Consider the following 22,763-nt stretch of genomic DNA (forward strand, 5'->3'; position numbering starts at 1 on the left):
TATTTCTGTTTTTGTGCCAGTACCTTACTGTTGATTACTGTAGCTCTGTAGTATAGTCTGAAGTCAGGGAGCCTGATTCCTCCAGCTCCGTTTTTTTTTTTTTTTCCTCAAGATTGCTTTGGCTATTTGGGGTCTTTTGTGTTTCCATACAAATAGTGAAAATTTTTGTTCTAGTTCTGTGAAAAATGCCATTGGTAGTTTGATAGGGATTGCACTGAATCTATAGATTGTTTTGGATAGTATAGTCATTTTCACAATATTGATTCTTCCAATCTAAGAACATGGTATATCTCTCCATCTGTGTGTATCCTTTTAAATTTCTTTCATCAGTGTCTTATAGTTTTCTGCATACAGGTCTTTTGTCTCTTTAGGTAGGTTTACTCCTAGGTATTTTATTCTTTCTGTTGCAGCGGTAAATGGGAGTGTTTCCTTAATTTCTCTTTCAGATTTTTAATCATTAGTGTATAGGAATGCAAGAGATTTCTGTGCATTAATTTTGTATCCTGCTACTTTACCAAATTCATTGATTAGCTCTAGTATTTTTCTGGTAGCATCTTTAGGATTCTCTATGTATAGTATCATGTCATCTACAAACAGTGATTGTTTTACTTCTTCTTTTCCACTTTGGATTCCTTTTATTTCTTTTTCTTCTCTGATTGCAGTGGCTAAAATTCCAAAACTATGTTGAATAATAGTGATGAGAGTGGACAACCTTGTTTTGTTCCTGATCATAGAGGAAATGGTTTCAGTTTTTTACCATTGAGAATGATGTTGGCTGTGGGTTAGTCACATACGGCTTTTATTATGTTGAGGTAAGTTCCCTCTATGCCTACTTTCTGGAGGGTTTTTATTGTAAATGGGTATTGAATTTTGTCAAAAGCTTTTTCTGCATCTATTGAGATGATCATATGGTTTTTGTGCTTCAGTTTGTTAATATGGTTTATAACATTGATTCATTTGTGTATATTGAAAAATCCTTGCATTCCTAGGATAAATCCCACTTGATCATGGTGTATGATCCTTTTAATGTGCTGTTAGAGTCTGCTTGCTAGTATTTTTTTGAGGATTTTTGCATCTATTTTCATCAGTGATATTGGCCTGTAGTTTTCTTTCTTTGTGACATCTTTGTCTTTTTTGGTACCAGGGTGATGGTGGTCTTGTATAATTAGTTTGGGAGTGTTCCTCCCTCTGCTATATTTTGGAAGAGTTTGAGAAGGATAGGTGTTAGCTCTTCCCAAAATGTTTGATAGAATTCACCTGTGAAGCCATCTGGTCCTGGGCTTTTGTTTGCTGATCACATTCTCAATTTCAGTGCTTGTGATTGGTCTGTTTATATTTTCTATGTCTTCCTGGTTCAATCTCAGAAGGTTGTGCTTTTCTAAGAATTTGTCCATTTGTTCCAGGTTGTCCATTTTATTGGCATATAGTTTGCTTGTAGTAATCTCTCATGATCCTTTGTATTTCTGCAGTGTCAATTGTTACTTCTTTTTCATTTCTAATTCTATTGATTTGAGTCTTTTTTTCTTGATGAGTTTGGCTAATGGTTTATCAATTTTGTTTATCCTCTCAAAGAACCAGTTTTTAGTTTTATTGATCTTTGCAATTGTTTACTTCATTTCTTTTTCATTTATTTCTGATCTGATCCTTATGATTTCTTTCCTTCTGCTAACTTTGGGGTTTTTTTGTTCTTCTTTCTCTAATTGATTTAGGTGTAAGGTTACGTTGTTTATTTGAGATGTTTCTTGTTTCTTGAGTAGGATTGTATTGTTGTAAACTTCCCTCTTAGAACTGCTTTTGCTGCAACCCATAGGTTTTGGGTCATCGTGTTTTCATTGTCATTTTTTTCTAGGTATTTTTAAATTTCCTCTTTGATTTCTTCAGTGATCTCTTGGTTATTTAGTGCTGTATTGTTTAGGCTCCATGGGTTTGTATTTTTTACAGATTTTTTTCCTGTAATTAATATCTAGTCTCATAGCATTGTGGTCGGGAAAGATACTTGTTATGATTTCAATTTTCTTAAATTTACCAAGGCTTGATTTGTGACCCAAGATATGATCTACACTAGAGAATGTTCCATGAGAACTTGAGAAGAAAGTGTATTCTGTTGTTTTTGGATGGAATGTCCTATAAATATCAATTGAGTCCACCTTGTTTAATGTATCACTTAAAGCTGTGTTTCCTTATTTATTTTCATTTTGGATGATCTGTCCGTTGGTGAAAGTGGGGTGTTAAAGTCCCCTACTATGATTGTGCTACTGTTGATTTCCCCTTCTATGGCTGTTAGCATTTGCCTTATGTATTGAGGTGCTCCTATGTTGGGTGCATGAATATTGACAATTGTTATATTTCTTTTTGGATTGATCCCTTGATCATTATGTAGTGTCCTTCTTTGTCTCTTGTAATAGTCTTTGTTTTAAAGTCTACTTTGTCTGGTATGAGAATTACTACTCCAGCTTTCTTTTTTTTTTTTTTTTTTTTTTGCGTTACGCAGGCCTCTCACTGTTGTGGCCTCTCCTGTTGTGGAGCACAGGCTCCATGGCATGTGGGATCTTCCCGGTCCGGGGCACGAACCCATGCCTCCTGCATCGGCAGGCAGGCCCTCAACCACTGCGCCACCAGGGAAGCCCCAGCTTTCTTTTGATTTCCATTTGCATGGAATATCTTTTTCCATCTCCTCACTTTCAGTCTGTATGTGTCCCTAGGTCTGAAGTGCGTCTCTTGTAGACAGCATATATATGGGTCTTGTTTTTTTATCTGTTCAGCCGGTCTATGTCTTTTAGTTGGAGCATTTAATCTATTTACATTTAAGTTATTTATCGATCTGTATGTTCCTATTACCATTTTCTTGTTTTGGGTTTGTTATTGTAAGTCTTTTCCTTCTCTTGTGTTTCCTGCCTAGATAAGTTCCTTTAGCATTTGTTGTAAAGTGGTTTGGTGGTGCTGAATTCTTTTAGCTTTTGCTTGTCTGTAAACGTTTTAATATCTCCATCGAATCTGAATGAGACCCTTGCTGGGTAGAGTAATCTTGGTTGTAGGTTTTTCCCTTCATCACATTAAATATGCCCTGCCACTCTCTTCTGGCTTGCAGAGTTTCTGGTGAAAGATCAGCTGTGAACCTAATGGGAATTCCCTTGTATGTTATTTGTTCTTTTTCCCTTGCTGCTTTTAATATTTTTTCTTTGAATTTAATTTTTGATAGCTTGATTAATATCTGTCTTGGCATGTTTCTCCTTGGAATTATCCTGTATGGGACTCTCTGCACTTCCTGGACTTGATTGACTATTTCCTTTCCCATATTAGGGAAGTTTTCAACTATAATGTCTTCAAATATTTTCTCAGTCCCTTTCTTTTTCTCTTCTTCTTCTGGGAGCCCTATAATTCGAATGTCGGTGCATTTAATGTTGTCCCAGAGGTCTCTGAGACTGTCCTCCATTCTTTTCATTCTTTTTTCTTTATTTTGCTCTGCAGTAGTTATTTCCACTATTTTATCTTCCAGGTCACTTATCCGTTCTTCTGCCTCAGTTATTCTGCTATTGATTCCTTCTAGAGAATTTTAAATTTCATTTATTGTGTTCATCATTTTTTGTTTGCTCTTTAGTTCTTCTAGGTCCTTGTTATATGTTTGTTTTATTTTCTCCATTCTATTTCCAAGATTTTGGATCATGTTTACTATCATTACTCTGAATTCTTTTTTAGGTAGACTGCCTATTTCCTCTTCATTTGTTTGGTCTGGTGGGTTTTTACTTTGCTCCTTCATCTTCTGCATGTTTCCCTGTCTTTTCATTTTGCTTAACTTATTGTGTTTGGGGTCTCCTTTTTGCAGCCTGTTGGTTCATAGTTCCCGTTGTTTTTGGTGTCTGCCCCCAGTGGCTAACATTGGTTCAGTGGGTTGTATAGGCTTCCTGGTGGAGGGGACTGGTGCCTGTTTTCTGGTGGATGAGGCTGGATCTTGTCATTCTGGTTGGCAGGACCACATTCGGTGGTGTGTTTTGAGGTGTCTGTGACCTTATTATGATTTTAGGCATCCTCTCTGCTAATGGGTGGGGTTGTGTTCCTGTCTTGCTAGTTGTTTGACATAGGGCTCCAACACTGTAGCTTGCTGGTCGTTGAGTGGAGCTGGGTCTTAGCCTTGAGATGGAGATCTCTGGGAGAGCTTTCACATTTTGATATTACGTGGGGCCAGGAAGTCTCTGGTGGACCAATGTCCTGAACTCGGCTCTCTCATCTCAGAGGCACAGGCCTGACACCCGGCCAGAGCACCAAGACCATGTCAGCCACATGGCTCAGAAGAAAAGGGAGGAAAAAAAGAAAGAACAAAATAAAATAAAAGTTATTAAAATTTTAAAAAACTATTAAAAATAGAAAAAAATTTAAAAGTAATAAAAAGAAAGAAAGAAGAGAGCAACTGAACCAAAAATCAAATCCACCAATGATAACAAGCACTAAAAACTGTACTAAAAAAACAAAAAACAAAAAAAACCCTGGACAGAACAAATGGTAAAAGCAAAGCTATACAGACAAAATCACACAAAGAAGCATACACACGCACACACACACACACACACTCACAAAGAGGGGAAAGGAAAACAAATATATCTATATATTAAAAAATAGGAAGAGAGCAACCAAATCAATAAACAAATCTACCAATGATAATAAACTCTAAATAGTAAACTAAGATAAACATAAAACTAGAAACAAATTAGATGCAGAAAGCAAACCCTAGGTCTACAGTTGCTCCCAAAGTCCACTGCCTCATTTGGGATGACTCGTTGTCTATTCAGGTATTCTACAGACGCAGGGTACATCAAGTTGATTGTGGGGATTTAATCCACTGCTCCTGAGGCTGCTGGGAGAGATTTCCCTTTGTCTTCCTTGTTTGCACAGTTCCTGGGGTTTAGCTTTGGATTTGGCCCTGCCTCTGTGAGTAGGTCGCCTGAGGGCATCTGTTCTTCACTCAGACAGGATGGGGTTAAAGTAGCAGCTGATTAGGGGACTCTGGCTTACTCAGGCTGGAGGGAGTGAGGAGTATGAAATGCGGGGCGAGCCTGTGGCTTCAGAGGCTGGCATGATGTTGCAATAGCCTGAGGCGTGCCCTGTGTTCTCCCGGGGAAGTTGTCCCTCGATCATGGGACCTTGGCAGTGGCGGGCTGCACAGGGTCCCAGGAGGGGAGGTGTGGATAGGGACCTGTGCTTGCACACAGGCTTCTTGGTGGCTGCAGCAGCAGCCTTAGCGTCTCATGCCCATCTCTGGGGTCCACGTTGATAGCCACGGCTCATGCCCATCTCTGGAGCTCATTTAGGCAGTGCTCTGAATCCCCTCTCCTCACACACCCTGAAACAATGGTCTCTTGCCTCTTAGGCAGTTCCAGACTTTTTCCCGGACTCCCTCCTGGCTAGCTGTGGTGCACTAGCCCCCTTCAGGCTGTGTTCATGCAGCCAACCCCAGTCCTCTCCCTTGGGGTCTGACCTCTGAAGCCGAAGCCTCAGCTCCCAGCCCCCACCCAACCTGGTGGGTGAGCAGACAAGCCTCTTGGGCTGATGAGTGCTGGTTGGCACCAATCCTCTATGTGGGAATCTCTCCACTTTGCCCTCTGCACCCCTGTTGCTGGGCTCTCCTCCGTGGCTCCAGAGCTTCCCCACCGCCACCCCTGTCTCCACCAGTGAAGGGGCTTCCTAGTGTGTGGAAACTTTTCCTCCTTCACAGCTCCCTCCCAGAGGTGCAGGTCTTGTCCCTATTCTTTTGTCTCTGTTTTTTCTTTTTTCTTTTGCCCTACCCAGGTATGTGGGGAGTTTCTTGCCTTTTGGGAAGTCTGAGGTCTTCTGCCAGCATTCAGTAGGTGTTCTGTAGGAGTTTTTCCCCAGGTAGATGTATTTCTGATGTATTTGTGGAATTTGTGGGGAGGAGGGTGATCTCCACGTCTTATTCCTCTGCCATCTTGAAGCCCTCCCTCTAAACCTCTTGACATTTAAATTGTTTGGTGTTTTGCCATTCACAATTTGCCTTTGCAAATAAAGGGCTGTCACAATTCTGAGTTGGAGGGACATGAGAGCATCTAAAGTGCTATATCATGATTCAAATGTATAGAAAAAAAGGTGATTGTAAGAAAAGAAAATCCATTTGACTATAATTTTTTTGGCATCTTCCTTCTGCTGTTCCAAGTGTTGTGATATAAGGTGGTTAAATCAACAGCTATTGGATGACTTGTTCCTTCACTTCACCCAAGTCTCTGTTCAGAAACTATGACTACTCAGTCTAAAGTATCCCTCACTTGTTACTGTGTAAATTCCTATTCCACTTTATTTTCCTTTGTAATACTTATCTCCATCTGGAACTATATTATTTGTTCACTCGTTTATTGCCTGCTTCCTTACTGGAATGTCAGCTTCATAGGGCAAGGAATTCATCTGTCTTCTCCATCATGCTATCTCTAGTGGCTAGAACAGTGCCTGGAAGGTAGCAGGCACTCAGTAAATAATTGTTGAATAAATAAATATACATATAAATGGATACATGACTTCTAGAGAAGATGATTTAATTTTAACATACTTCTTAGCCCAATAGGAGTAATACTAATATAGACATGTTAATGCTATACATTTAACCAATTTGATTCAATCTGTAAACAGTTATGACTAATCAAACTTGGAATGAGAAGGAGGAAAGAAAAGATTGGGGAAACAGAAGAGTGTGATAACCTCAACTCACAAAGTGAGTGGTTGAGAAACATGAAAAGTGACAGAGCAAGTAATGGAGGTTTAGGTTATTTAAAGTTGCAAAGGTAATCAATGGATAAAGCGCACACACACACAAACTTTGGAAGGCAGAGAAGGATAGCAAGGAGAAAGAATTGAACCATATATTTCTTTTATATTAGAGGAAAGAGTTATTATCTAGAGTTGATAAAGTAAGGGAAAAGGACTAAGCATATATTTCAGAGTAGTAGAGTCAATGAACTAAATAACTTTAAATAGAAACAGTAAAAGTTCTCAGCAGCATGCAAACATGCTACTTTTCTCCCATCTGAAAACAAATTACCTTTCATTCTCCATTTAGCTTCTGTCCCATTTCTCTGCTCCTCTATAAAACAAAACTCAAAGGAGATTTATACTCCTAATTTTCACTTTTTCTCCTCCCATTCTCTCTTGAGTCACTCCAATCAGGCTTTTGTCCCTCACAATGCCACTAAAATAGCTCATCAAGTTCACCAGTAACCTCTATGTTGCTAACTCCAAGTCAATGTTCAGTCCTTATTTGTCAACCCATGAGCAGCATTTGACCCAAAAGTCACCTCATTAACAGAATAAGAGACAGCTTTCTCACTCTCACCACTTAGGAAATTCCAAGGGTTTAGGAGCTCTATACCAGAAACTGGTTGAAGACCAAATATATACTTTATATTATAAATCACAGTATCACAGTCTGTATCTCTGGAGAGTCAGAAGCTACTCAGGGTAAGAAAGGAGGTAGAGGATACTATTCTACTATCTTTAGTACCACTCCCTCCTCCTGACATGAGTGAAAAATGAAAGACAATATATGAAAATTTGTGGGAAGCAGCTGAAGCAGTATTTGGAGGAAAATTTATAGCACTAAATTCCTGTCTTAAAAAAAAATAAGAGGGCTTCCCTGGTGGCGCAGTGGTTGAGAGTCCGCCTGCTGATGCAGGGGACATGGGTTTGTGCCCTGGTCTGGGAAGATCCCACATGCCACGGAGCGGCTGGGCCTGTGAGCCATGGCTGCTGAGCCTGCGCATCTGGAGCCTGAGCTCCGTGAAGGGAGAGGCCACAACAGTGAGAGGCCCGCGTACCGCAAAAAAAAAAAAAAAAAAAAAAAAAGAAAGGTTGCAAATCAGTGACCTTTGTTTCCATCTTAAGAAACTAGCCACCCCTCTGCTGCAAAAAAGAGCAAATGAAACCCCAAAAAGCAGGAGACAGGAAATAATAATGGTCAGATTAGAACTCAATGGAGTAGATAACTGAAAACAAAATCCAACATTTGTTCCCCTTAAAACTCTCACAAAACCCAGAAGAGAAGGGAATGCCCTCAATTTGATAAAGGGAATCAATGAAAAACCCCCAGCTAATATCATGTTTAATGATGAGAGACTAAATGCTTTCTCCTTAAGATTAGGAGCAAGTCAAGGATGTTCACTCTCACCATTTCTGTTCAAGATTGTGCCTAAGATTCTAGCCAGTGCAGTAAGGCAAGAAAAGGAAATAAAAGGCATACCGATCAGAAAGCAAGAAGTACAACTGTCTTTGCTTGAAGATAACATTACCATCTATGTAGAATATCCTGTGGAATCTACCAACAAAAACAAATCTTGAACTAGTAGGTGAGTTTAGCAAGTTTGCAGGATACAAAATCAATATATGAAAATCAGTTATATTTCTGTATAGTAGCAATACACAATGGGAAATTGAAATTTAAATACTTATACCATTTACCAAAGCTTCAAAGATATGAACTACTTAGAGATAAATCTGACAAAAAATAGGCAAGACCTGCATGTGGAAACTTTAAAATTGCTAAATTATGGAAAGATATTATGTATTTATGGATCAGAGACTCAATATTGTCAAGAAGTCTATTTTCCCCAGATTGATCTGTTGATTCACACAATTAAAATCAAAATCCTTCTGACAGAAATTGAGAAGCTGATTCTAAAATTCATAGGGAAATGTAAATGACCAAAAGAGCCAGATGTTTGAAAAAGAACAAAGTTGAAAGATTTACATTATCTGACTTTAAAACTTATTAGAAAGCTACAGTAATCAAGATAGTGTTAGCATCAAAACAAGGAAATAAATCAATGGAACAAGTTTGTAAAAACTTGACTGTTTACGTAAAAAAATCAAATTTGAGCCATACTTTGCATCATATATAAAAGTTACATAAAAATGAGTTATATATCTAAATGTAAAACCTGAAACCAGGAAATTTCTTGAGGAAAACACAGGAGACCAGGACTCAGCTGGGTTCATCCATTTCCTTGCATACTTCCCAGAGCTAACCATGTAATGGAAGCCTCCAGGGTGATTTTTAAAATGCAGTTGTTTTTTTTTGTTTGTTTGTTTTCCGGTACGCGGGCCTCTCATTGCTGTGGCCTCTCCCGTTGCGGAGCAAGGGTCCGGACGCGCAGGCCCAGAGGCCATGGCCCACAGGCCCAGCCACTCTGCGGCACGTGGGATCCTCCCAGACCAGGTCATGAACCCGCGTCCCCTGCATCGGCAGGCGGACTCTCAACCACTGCGCCACCAGGGAAGCCCTAAATGCAGTTTTTTAAAATGGGTCTCTTAGCCTCATCCCACACCCAGTGAGACTAAATCTCCAAGAGAAGGACCTAGGAATCTGTATACGAACAGTTCTCTGTGGTTAAGATCAGGCAAGTTTAGGGAACTCTGCTTCTAGTGTCTCCAGGGTTTACCATCACTTATTGCCTCTATTTCCCTGACCTCAGTTCACTTCCTTCTTCCTAACCTTCTCTTCCACACCATAGACCACTTACAAAGAATAACAGTAAAGTTTCTTTCTCATCCTGAAAATATCTGTGCGTTCAGATTAATTTTTAATTTGTTTATTATTATTATTATAATACTATGCTATTACTGCTTCTAGAATGCACCGTTGACTGGTGACTATGCAACTCTATACTACAAGTACCCTACAAGTTTGGCACTACCTTCCCCATTTTACAAAGAATAAAACTGAGGCTCAAATGCATTTAATAGCTTGCCCAAGCACACCCAGCTTGCAAATCATTAGACTAATGATGTGAACCCAGGTTTTACCTGATTCTAAAACCCATGTTCTTACCCATCACATCTGCATTGATTAAGAGGCACAGGGAACTCTTTCCCATAAGGCTGGTTCATGTACTCATAACTATTACAGCTAGATATTGATACTGACTGAGTTCCAAGCACCCCATAGGTGACAAAGATGAGTGTAATCTTCTCATCTTGCCCTGAGTAGCTTCTGACTCTCTGGAGATACAGATCGTGATATTGTGATTCATAATAAAAAGCATATATTTGGTTTTCAACCAGATTCTGGTACAGAACTCCTAAAACCTTTGGCATTCCCTAAATGGTGAGGAACAAAGGTGTCTCTTGTTATGTTAATGAGGTGACTTTTGGACCTGACCTAAGGATGGGAGCTGGTTGCCAGGAGAACCAACCACGTGATTAGAGGTTGATCCCCAGGGAGGGGAGAGGGGCTGGAGGTTGAACCAATTGATAGTGGCTCATGATTTAATCCACCATGCCTGTGTAATGAAACCTCTGTAAAAACCCCAAAGGAGGGAGTTTGGAGAGCTTCCGGGCTGGTGAAACAGAACACTCCATGCGTCACCATGCCCTGGCCTCAAACTCCATGGGGAGAGAAGCTCCTTTGTACAGGACCTCACCCTATGTACCTCTTTTATCTGGATGTTGATTCATATCCCTTGACATCCTTTGAAATAAACTGATAATCTAGTGAGTAAACAGGTTTCCTGAGTTTTATGAGCTGCTCTAGTAAATTTAATGGAACGCAAGGAGGGGGTCCTGGGAATCTGCTTTGTAGCCAGTCGTCAGAAGCACAGGTGACATCTGAAGTTGGGGGCAGTCCTGTGGGACTGGGCCCTCAACCTGTGGGATCCGACTGTACCGCCAGGTAGATGGTGTCAGAACTGAGTTGAATTGTAGGACACCCAGCTGGTGTTGGAGAATTGCTTGCTAGTGTGGGGGAACCCCTTCCCCCTACACATTGGAATTGGGTCCAGAATCCTTACAGATAATCAACAGAAAACTAAAGAAGAACACCAGGACCTGGTTATTAAGTGCAATGAGAGAAATTACAGAAAAGAAATGGAGAGGAAATGGACAAGGCCACAAAGAAAGGGAGGGAGAAAGAAGGCAAGGGAGGTGGAGAAGGCATTTGGGATGAGCCCTGAGCCCAGAGTTTGCCCCCGTGGAGGACGGGGACTGTTTATAATGGCTTTGCAAACACTGACAAGGAGACCACCTAAATAGCCACCTGGGTGGCAAGTTGAACAAATGAATTGTGACACATCAAACCTATAGAAATACATACCAAAATGTGTTTGGTTTTATTTATGGATGAGAAAAGCTATGACGCCTTGTCAAGAGAGAAAGGCAAGCCGCAGACAAGTGTGTATTATAGGATCCCAGTTTTGCAAAAGCTACCAGCCCCAAGACAAAAGGCCACCTGTACACATATTTTATGTGAGCAGGAGAGGAGAAAGGTTACACTTCAACGTGTTATCAGCGTGGGAATCTCAGATGGGAAGGGGATGGGGAGAGATGCTGATTCTTTTCTTTCGACATCTTATGGAGTAGAGTGGACACTTGTTACTTTTGTAAATTTTGAAGAGAAATTGAAGAGGGAAAAAAAAAGTTTGGCCAGGGTAAAGGATGAACAGAAGCAGAGGCTTAATCCATGACACTAGGAACAAGACGAAAGACTTCCTGCCCTTTTGAGCGATGAATCGGGTGGTGAGACTCGGGAGGAAGCAGGCCCCACCGGTGAGGTGACACTTTAAAAGAAGAGACTTGTGACTTCTAAGTGGGGAGGCTGTGTGTCCTGGGGTCAAGGCTCCAGGCCTCCTTTGTCAGCCGTGAGGACAGGACAGGCGGAGCGCCAGCAGCCCTCTGGGGAAGGCAGGGCTGCGGGATGGCAGGTGAGGCTGAGCCTTGGTGATGGGGAGGGGAGGAAGAGTGAGACACTGCCTGGACAGAGGCTGGGTGAGCTGCCCATCGGGGCTGCTGCAGGGATGCAGGGAGGGGCCCCCAGGAGGGCTGGGGGGAGGCCGGCAAGCAGCTGTTGACCCCAGGGCCATTCCAGGGTCTGGGCAGTGTGGCAGGTGGCGGCGCTGACACAGACCCCCTAGAACAGTAAATCCTCCAGGCGTGGGGGCTTGGAGAGAAAGGCTGCCAGTAAAATGGAACTCTAGTTCACAGGGGGCTGCACAGAACTCACTCTGTTTGCAGCTTTGCTAAAACTCGTTTCCTCTTCACCCTAGCAGGCAGATGCCTCTGTCACTCCAGGACTAGGCGTGTATGGCAAAGGGCCTGCCTTAGCCTTCTCACCAAGAAGCCCATACGTGGGGCAGACTCGATGACTCTGATGCCCAGGGCAGGCACCTCAGGAGAAGCACCTGCACCCCATTTACCTTTCTCCCTGACTCACAGGGATGCAGGCTTTTCCCGGGACCACCCCCCTTGCATCACTGCGGAGGGCCACCTTGCCCCTGTGAACTTCTCTGGTCTCAAGGTCCCTTGAAGCCCTTTGCTCTCCTCCCTGGCATCCCTGGAATCAATGTCCTCTTGCACGGAGCTGAGGTGAAGTGGGGTGGGATGGGGTGGAGGATGTCTACGGGCCTGACTTCGTCTTAGCGTGCTTCCTGCTGACTCCCTCTTCTTGGACCCTGAGTACTTCCCAATTGCCTTGGTAGATCCCCCTAGCTAGCCTTGGTGTGTGCATGGCCTGGGACCTGGAGTTGAAGAAGATCCCCCTGACTCTCCAAAGGAAATAGATACAGAATCCTGGACACAGAATCACATTCTGGAAAGGAAGCTCTTGGTGAGCTTGGAAACTTGGTTTTCCCTCCACGTCCCCCACACCAACTCCCTGCCTGTTTCCTTTTGGCTCCGAAAGACAAAGTATTAGATCAGGACCTGAGGACTCCCATGTGGGGTTGCCCCAATTTGGCATATGCCCCGCTGGACATTTGAGAGCTCCCCCAAAGCTGGGCTGCCTCTAGTATGCCCTCGACCACAGATCCCCAAAAGCTTTCGGGTAGGGAAGGGACCCCCAGCCACGAATGGCCTTGGTGTCCACAGCATCATGCTTTTTCTCTGTCTGTCCAATGGCTCCTGTAAAAGAAAATCTTCTCCGGCTTCCCTGGTGGCGCAGTGGTTGAGAGTCCGCCTGCCGATGCTGGGGAAACGGGTTCGTGCCCCGGTCCGGGAAGATCCCACATGCCGCAGAGCAGCTGGGCCCGTGAGCCATGGCTGCTGAGCCTGCGCGTCCAGAGCCTGCGCTCTGCAACGGGAGAGGCCACAGTGGTGAGAGGCTCACATACTGCAAAAAAAAAAAAAAAGAAAATTTTCTCAGACCCAAAGCTGCTTCCTCTGCTCTTCTCCCCCTGCCTCTGCTTCCCTACAGAGTTTATTTTCAACATGGGTTAAACTTCTACCCTAACACCTTTTGCTCGGATGCTGCCCCCACTCTGTGCAGGACCTTCCATAATCTACAAGGGCATCTCCCCCTGGTGTCTGTCACTTGGAACTTCAGGTTCTGAGCTGTGCCTTTCTGAAGGCACATTCTCATAGTTGTTGGCAGCTTCCCTGTCCTCATTCTCTCCACACCTTCCCCTCCCTTAAGAGCCCTGATTTTGTTCATGAAGAATCAAAGGCAGTTGTGGCAATTCCATTCTCTTCTGTCAGTGATTGGCCCGGTAGGGAGCATACTTTTGAGTCTGAACAAGGGGATGTAAGGGAGAGTCTGCTAGGAGACTCCCAGGGAACATTTGTCCTCTTTAATGGAAAGATAAAGTCAAGGCCTGATTGTCCCACTTGTTTCCTTCACACTTAAGGTGCTGTCCAGTGGGCAAAGGGTGTCTGCATATGGAGGCTGCAACAGCCACTTTGCAACCATGAAAGATGACCTGCCACCAGATGGGAAGACCCGAAACCTTGGTGACTGGCCCTGCCTTCCTCTGGGCTTCTTGCAAAATGAGGCGTGTATTGTGTCAACCACCCTTCATTTGATAATCCATTACTTGCAGCTGAGAGCATTCCAAGTGCTACCCAGGGTACCCAGACATGATTGATCTGCCTCCATCCCTTTAAAATCCATCCTGTTCATGGTAGCAACATTCTCTTTCTGCAACGAGGCTTCAGTCATGTCACTTTCCTTATCTAGAGTTGGTGGGAGTTCCTGATGATCTCGCAATTTGAGCCACAACTTCCTGGCAGGTCTGGCTTGAATGGAGAACCTCTCAGGGGAAGCTTGCAGCTAATGAAGCCACCATGAAAGCTACTACATCTTTAAATGTCCACGTTGATGTTTGTTACACTGGCCATAAGGGGCGCTCACTGGGACCCGGAGAAGTGATTTTCAAACGTGCATTAAAATCCTCTGAAGTCTTGTTAAAAACATATTGTTGGGGGGACTTCCCTGGAGGTCCAGCAGTTAAGACTCTGCGCTCCCAATTCAGGTGGCCCGAATTCGATCCCTGGTCGGGGAACTAAGATCCTACATAATGCAACTACTGAGCCCGAGTGCTGAGTGCTGCAACAAAGAGCCTGCATGCTGCAACGAAGACCCAGTACAGCCACAATACATTAAAAAAAAGAAAGAAAAAAGTAGAACCAGAAATGTGTCTTAAGAAAACAGGTTCTACTTAAAAAAAATAAAACAAACAAACAAACAAAAACACATTGTTGGGTCTCATCTCAGATGTTCTGATTCAGATCTGGGGGAGTGTCAATTCACAGCCATATTTTGAAGTCATGGGCAGGCTTTGGGCAGTGGGGACTTGTTGAAGGGTTTTAAACAGCAGGGTGTTATCGGCCCTCGGGTTTGGCTTTGTGATGCATCCTGGCTTCCTCCACTGGCTCAGGAAATCACAGAGGACGTCTCCCCAGTGCTTTAAATGGGGCAGCCTTTAATCATGAACATGCTAAGTGCCCGCTTAGAACTTGTTTTCTCTTATAACTACACCAAATTCATTCTTTCGTTCAAGAGCTTTAGGTGGGCACCTCCTGTGTGCTGGGCCCTTTATAGATAAGAGCCTGCATACATGTCTCCTCATTTGACCAACCCTATGAGATGGCAGAAAGGGTATTATAAACCACATTCTCCAAATGGCGACAGGGGACTTGGTTGAGGACACAAAGGAGGTAAGTGAGAAAACCAGGACTTGGACCTACATCTTCTTTTCCAAACCTGCTGCTCTGCCTGCCACAGCCCGTTGCTTTTCCCCCACATCCTTGGTGGGCCCAGGCTACCCATCTGAGCCTCTGATTGGCACTTCTGGTATCCGATTTCCAGGAAGAGGGTACCTCACATTGACGGTGGGAACCCCGGGCACGCACTCCCAGTGGCAGAGAATTCTCCTCTTTGTGCACACAGATGGGCCTTTACAAAACTTACCACAAAGCCTGGCTAAACCCTTTGCTGGAGTGTCAGTGTGCAGAGCACCAAAGAGCTATGCTGACCATGTCTGGCCTCCATGTCTTTTGCCCAGTGGACACTGGCAGCCGCCTCCAAAGGCAGTGCCCTGGTCATCTGTTTCTAATGAAAACTTCACAACCAAACAATTTCAGGCAACTTGCACCTACTGTTTGCATTTATGTGCAATACACGCTGTGCTTTTCTGGTGCCCAAAGGGGTAAACAAAAACAAAACAAAACAAGACGACCCCTTGGCTTATTTGAAGCGGGAGGGTCACTTGGGAGAAGTCTCCTGGAAGTATGTTTGAGCTGGTGTGGGAGAATGTCTCTAGTGTTTTTCGATGGAGGCCTTGGAGGCCAAAATTCTATAGCCTTGAACAGGAATAGTCAGTGGCAGGCCCATGTGTCTTGTTGTTTCTGAACCTTGGAGAAAATTAGGAGCAGCTGCTCTGGGCCAAGCAGGAATGCTTTATGATGTGCTGACATCTCCGGCAGATATTATAGCGAGCGCTGATGCCATCTGGGGAGGATGCGAGTTTATGACTTTCCCCTCTGCAGCCCCCGGAATGCAGGCTTCCCATGTGCCTGCTGCTGACAGTAAAAAGCGAATCTGTTGAGAGTCACCTTTGCCCAGAGTCTGGCCATGTCCTACTCCATTCCTCAAGGTTTTGGCCTTCAAAGGAAAGAGCAAATCCTCCCCTGGCAGCGCACGCTGCTTCCTTCTGATGTTGCTACCACTCTGATAGAGGAACTCCGTGGTCACATCCCACTGAAAGATGCATCATGGCTCACGAGTAGATCCAGCTCAGACCTGGGCTCCATTCTGGCTCTGCCCCTTTCTAGTTATGGGACCTGGGCAGGCCACCTTGGTCTCTTCACCCTCAAAAGAGGGCTAGTAGAGTAGCAATCAGACGGTAGCTGTTATTGATCAAGAGCTTAGTTGCACTAGGCGTGGTGCTAAGCTATTCCTGTGGATTATTTAATTTCGTATTTACAAGATTCCCATGATAGGTATCATTTTACAGAAGAGGAAATGAGGCTCAGAGAGGCTAGGAAGCTTGCCCAAGGTCACACAGCTGGCATGATTCAAATCTACCAGACTGCAGGGCAGACCACTACAACTGACAGTCTCCTAGATTTTCTTTTGAACTGTTGTGAGGATCAAACGCTGCTCAAATCAGTGTTACTCAAGACCTGGCTTGAGCTGCAGTTCCATTTGTATTAGTTCCCTTGCCCCGTGCCCACCTCCAGAGTTAAGAAAGCAGATAAGCAGACCGTGGCACCAGGCGCTGTGGCTCAGAGCTGGCAGGGAGCTCATTGCTAGGCTCAGGGGCTGGCTGCCCCTAGGCATGGGCCACCACCAAGGTCTTCAACACTGCTCTGAGTTAAAAAGCCATTTTAGTTTTGCTAGGCTTGAACAATAGCCTGCAGGAATGGTATGCCTGAATGGTATGATGGGTAGAATTTGGCATCTGATATGCGATAGCCATGGGCATATTAATTTGCTGCTCTGAGCCTCAGTTTCCTTATCCTCAGAGTGGGATGATGATAGTTCTTATTCTTCAGGGCAGTTGTGAGGCTTAATAAGATGGAGCATATAAAGCATTTAGTATTATATCTGGTATAGAATAAGCATTCCATGGAGAGTAGTCACTATTATCCTACTCTAAAGACTTCAGATGAAAGGCTGAATAAGAATAAGGAACTGAGCCTTCATGATGAAAATATTTTAGGAAACAGAAAGGCAAAAATCAAAGAAAGACACAACTGTAATTTTACACCCAGCAGATCTCCCCTACCTTTCTGTCCTTCATTCTTTGTGTATCTATTTTGAACCTTCCTTTTAAATATCTCTAACCTTTTCTCAAGTGAAGCAAGAAGTCTCATCCCCACCCCACCTCAAGGGAAACATGAGATTCTAAAGATGCTGCTGATGTCCAGCTTCTGCTGAGAAAGGCAGAGCATTACATCGCCAAGAGCACAGGCTGTCCTGTACTCTAAGTACCCTGGTCAGAGTTTTCTGTGTGTTATGCTTGAGGCACATAATTAGTTGTTCCTTTTTCTTGAGGTCTTTTAAAGAAACCCTTAAATTCCCACAGAGTCCATTTGAATCATATAAACAGTAAAATTCTTTTTGCATTAACCCTAAGTGGGGACTGAGTGGTTTACAGAAATGTCCAAGAAGCAATCATTTTATGGAGCTGAATGCTGTCCTGGTGCCCATACCAAGAATTCCACCCAAAAAGGCAGAAGAATTATGTTGCCCATGGAAGGCAGATATTGATTATGACTGACTCAGTATCCACCTCCCTCTGCCTTGCTGACAACATTCTGATTTTGTTTAGAGCAGCAATGAACTCAGTTCCCAATGAAATACTCACTTTCTCAGACATCCTTGTATCTAGGAGAAGTCATGTAACATGTTCTTGGCAATGAGACATGTGCACGTGGGAGAGGTTCGGGAACTCTGTGGAAGGTGTGTGCTTACTTTCTCCCTTCTCCCTTATTTCTACCTTGAGCACAGTCATGACAGGTAGAGCCATACCTGACATTTTAAAAACAAGTTGAAAAGGTGAAGAGAATTGCAGAAACAGTGGTCCTGACACCACTGAGTTGATGAATCCTACCTCCAGCTGTATTATGTGAGAAAAACTCCCTCCTGGTGGAGGAGAGGGCTGTGGTGGCAGCTGGGTCTACCAGATGACTGAACTGCTTTGAGACAGATACCTGAAAGAGGGCACTGTGGGATAGGAGAAACCCCCAGATACCAGAAATCCCACCCACCCTGACCCTTCCCATCCCACAAAGAAAAAAAATTATCTAAGTCACTTTAGTTGAATTTTCTGTTACTTGCAGCCTAAAGTATTCCTAACTGATAAGCAGGGCTACAGATGACCTTTGGAAAACCAGATAAGGTAAACTGGGAGGTAAATTTGGGATTGGATTTTACTCTCTGACCATGGTGTCTCCACCCTTTGTGGTTAGAGCTTGACTGAATCCTTGTGGATGAACTCTTGGAGAGCAGCAGGGTGTTGTCAGAAAATCTAGATCAGGAATTCTAGCTGTGTCACAGACAAGAGAGGCAGTGCGGGTGCCTGGGTCATAAACTCATAGGCTTTCAAAGAAGGATGTTCTCTCAGAGAGCACCCTGAGACTCACACCACCCCCACCTCTTTTCCCCCCACACCCACTGCTGGGGTCCCAATTCAGCTTTGTCAAATTACTCACCATTTTGTAAACACTCCATGCCTTGGGTGATGATCCATCTCCTTGGCTGTAAAGTTCCGATCATCTTTTCTTCCACTCTCTGTTCTGGATTATCTTTCAAGGTCCCACTTGGTGACCTCTTCTGTCCGGTCGTTCTGACCATCCCCATGCCTCTCCACCCACACGGGATGCACTGCTCCTTCTGCTATAGGTCACCTCAGTACCCCACTCTGACTTCTTTTCCATCCCTCACTCATCCAGTAAGTGCCTGTCCCTTGGTATCAGGCTAGGCATTTAGCACAGGATGCTGCAATTCACTGTAGACGTATTTATGTCACCCGCGAGAGCTGGATTTCTTTGAGGGCAGGATCCATTTATCCTGACCATTTATATTTTTTTCCAGAGCTTAGAATTGTACATGGAAGACAGCATCCAGTGTTTGGGTTTTCAAGTCTGGAGCTTCTTAAAGTGTGTGCTTTGGAACATCCATTTCCAGGATGATCTTAGGAATTTCACACCATGGGTGAATAGGTGTGGAGAAGGCCAGACTGTATGAGATTTCTCAAAGCCTTAACCACACACGAATCACCAAGAGGGAGATTGAGTATGCAAGGTTTCTCCAGTGGATTTGACCATGGGATCTCTTTCTCAATGAGAACGTTGAGGGACTAAAATGTTGAGGAATATGTTTTGGAAACCCTAAATCAGACAACTCCTTTGTTTTAAAAGGGAAGGGTAATCCAGTGCCTACCAGCTGGTTAGAGGCATAGAGGAGACCTAAGACTGAAAGCCCTTGAAGGCATACCTCAGGGGTCACCCGATGGACAGGCAGTGAACTGTGGTTGAAAAGGCAGCCATCTGAGGGGTCAGGAAGACCTGGGCTCCAATCTGGGTTTTCCACTTCCTACCTGAGTCACCATAAGCAAACACTCCAAACTCTCTCTGTCTCAGATTTCTCATCTTTATAATGTAGCTTATCTCCCATGGCACTTGTGATGTCTGAAGTGTCTACCCTGTAATAAAGGCTCAATCAATGTTTGCTATGGAAGCCAGAAACATTCTCCAGACTTCTTGAGATGTGAGGAAAGAGCCTGCAGATAATTGGAGGTAAACATTGAAGAAGCGTCAATAGCACCTTGGGTACATGTGCAAATGATACATAGAGATGCAGCCAGAAAAGTCTCCCTAGGTGAGAGGCATGAACTCTCTAGCTCAATATTACCAGTAGGACAAGAGTCTGGTTCATTCTAGAATCTTCCTCCCTGCACCTGTGGACTAATGCATAAACAACATCCTAACATCCCTCAGTCCTCAAAAACCAGCTTCCTTCCCCATCCTGGTGGCCATATTCCCGTGATCCTCCATGCCCCAGAGTGAGCAGCAGTGCAGCTGGACCTGCACATTCCTCCTCAGTCCTCCACGACCTGACCTCTGTGCATCTCTTTGCCTCTTTCCTTCACTCTTTCTGTCACTCTCTGCTTTAGTGACACTGACCCTCTGTCACTTCCTGGCATCCTCAGGCTCCTCCCTCTCTCCCCAGGGCCTTTGCTCATGATCTTTCCTCTGTCTGGAAGCCTTCCCTTCTCTCTGCTAGTCTAACTCTTCCTTCTGATCTCGTCTCAAATGTCACTACCTTAAGAGAAGCCTTCCTCCAAATGCTGCCATGACTAGTCCCTCCACTGTCACCCATACACAACATTTCTTCTGGTTTTTCTTCATACTAAATACTATTAGCAATTATATATTTATGTGATTAAAAATAATGTATATCTCCCATTCTAGAAGGCAAGCTTCATGAGGTTTGCTTTGCTGACCATTGTGCCCCCGGGGCCTAAGCAGAGTGGGTCACAGATGCCCGTCAGATATTAGGTGAAATGACTCATGAATGATATATGGTCTAGACAACATTTCTGGTTTATTTGGGGGTGGTCCATGGGTTCCACACTTCTCTGAATGGGATTGCTTCCTTTATGGATATGGGAGGGATGGGCAGGGAGGTTTGCCACGCCTGCTTCTTTCAGGAAAAGACTAGTGTTTGAACCTTGGTGTATGAATGGCCAGGCCGAGAAGCACTGCAGGAGACCTGTCACCAGTGGGAGCCCAGCTCTGACACTCTACAAATGACCCATTGGGGAATCCTGGGAGAAAATTCTTCCAACTTTCAATAGAGCATTTTCTGAATATCTGACTGCAAATTTTGGAAGAACTCATGTCTTCCATTTTGCTTCAGCCACTGGGAAGCTCAGGTTGAAATTGTGGCCACGGCTTACAATCCAATGACAGCTCAAGGCTTGCAGTTTGCATGCCAAGCACACTCAGAATTCATTTTCCTTTCCTACCTCCATTTCCTTTGGTTCTGATTTCTTATGGCATTCATTTTGTATCCTGTTGAAGCACGTATGCAACAATCATCCATGTTGAATCCTTTCTGCAGTGATTCAGGTATTTTTTTAAAATTGAGATGACATTTGTTTAACCAAAAATTAACCATTTTGAAGTATACAGTTCAGTGGCATTTTTAGTACATTCACAACGTTGTGCAGCTACCACTTCTATCTAATTTCAAAACATTTTCATCACTCCCAAAGAAAACCCATAGCCTTTAAGCAGTCACTCCTCACCCCCTCATCCCCCCATCCCTTGGTAATCAACAGTCTGCTTTATGTCTTTATGGGTTTGCCTATTCTGGGTATTTCATATAAATGGAATCATCCAATACGTGACAGTCTGTGTTTGGCTTCTCCCACTTTGCATAGTGTTTCGAGGTTCAACCATGTTGTTGAACTTATCAGTACTTCGTTCCTTTTTATGGTCTGTTTCGGTAGTTTGATTAGAAATGTGAGTCAGCAGAGGCTGGGAGCATTTATTTGCCTCTAACATGTGAGAGGAGGAAATAAATCTCTCTAGAAGGCTCTTTAGAGTTCACAATAGGGATTACCACCCAGAAAACCAAAGTACCATGGACAGTCCAATAGTACATTCCAGAGGTCTTGGGACCTGGACACGAGCTGCTTCTCTCCAGAGATATTCTCCCGGAATAGACAGAGATGTCAGTCAGCATTAAAATAACCTTGGCAGAAATCCTCATGCCAGAAAGATAGCCACAAACATAAGCGCCAAGGTACATGGTGGCAGGGAAGGGGGTTCTAAATTAAGTCTTGGGCTATGAGTTATATTGACTTGGGTCTGGTGGGGCTGACCGGTCAGTTCTGCCCCTTTTGGGTGCATGTCTCTGGTTTGGCAAGTGGTGGGTGAGAAGGGCTTTGCGAAGACCAAGGTGGAAACGCTGCCAAGAAGTGTGGTATGGTTTCCAACACCAAGGCGCTCCATCCAGGCCAGAAATGAATTGAGGGGGGCAGAAATAAAGGGAGGCGAATGGATTTCAGCTTCTTGACTGGGACTTAGAAAAGCAAATTAACGGCCACTTAGCTCATGGAAATGGGCTCCGTTGATGTGTTGATTGATTATTGACATTGGAGATGATCAGAGAGATGTTAGGGGACTCAGACAAAAATGACTGCAGAAACCACTGTGAGCCCAACCTAATTTCCTTCTATGATACATCATGAGATTCTTCTTCTTTTTGAATCTCATAACAATATGAAATGATGGTTTGGGCATTTGGGGAAGTCTTAGGGCTAAGATGAACCTCAGAACAGATTCCAGCCATGTCATCTCTAGTTATGTCAACTTGGGTACGTTTCCCCTCTGACCCTTAGTTTTTTCATCCTTAAAATGGGAGTGATATAGCATGGTAATCCAAAGAACTACTGTATGGATTAAAACTGATAATGCAGGGGAGACGCCTGGCATCGTAGAAGGTGTTCCTCAACGGCTTGCTCTCTTCTTCTTTCTTTGTCTTGTAAATGTTAAGGAAAAAAACCAGATCTTTAGGTGAGCACAGCTATGAGTGATGTAACGTTAGACCCCAGGGTGGGATGCAGTGAGAAAGCAGAGGGATAAGACAGGTGAACGCCTTATAGATGAGAAGACTCCAAGACCTCAAGTTGCAAGAGACAAAGTAAATCTACGTGAGAAGCAATTTCAGAATAACCTCAAACAGTGTCTAGCAAATGTGAGGGGGCCTGTGCCATCCTCGACAGTCCGTTGGTGGTCTCTCCTCTGGAGAGTCTCATCCAAAGCCTCAGTGGATGGATGTCATCCCACAACGCTCTCCATCCCAGCACTGACACATCACATCAAATTGATCTGTTTGTGGGTCTGGGCTTGCCTCCTCCAACCTACTGTGAAAACTGCCTGGCACATTTTTTAGTGCTGTAAGGTAACATTTAATGGGTATTTACTTTGTGAGAGGGCCTGTGCTAAGCTCTTTGTGCCGAGCATCTCCTTTTTTCATTACAGCATCCCTA

The 22,763-nt window shown here is 44.0% G+C and overlaps 1 long non-coding RNA gene across 1 annotated transcript in view; it reads left to right on the plus strand.

Annotated features, from left to right (window-relative positions):
* The window catches only part of LOC131755290 (uncharacterized), a 189,969-nt gene extending 175,644 nt beyond the window's left edge, over nucleotides 1-14,325 (plus strand). Inside the window, exon 5 of the long non-coding RNA XR_010840281.1 lies at nucleotides 13,605-14,325. This is a non-coding gene — a long non-coding RNA (uncharacterized lncRNA). The remainder of the gene's footprint in view (nucleotides 1-13,604) is intronic.
* The last annotated feature ends 8,438 nt before the right edge of the window (nucleotides 14,326-22,763 follow it).

The sequence above is a fragment of the Kogia breviceps genome, chromosome 4 (assembly GCF_026419965.1).
Source record: "Kogia breviceps isolate mKogBre1 chromosome 4, mKogBre1 haplotype 1, whole genome shotgun sequence".
NCBI classification, from domain to species: Eukaryota; Metazoa; Chordata; class Mammalia; order Artiodactyla; family Physeteridae; genus Kogia; species Kogia breviceps.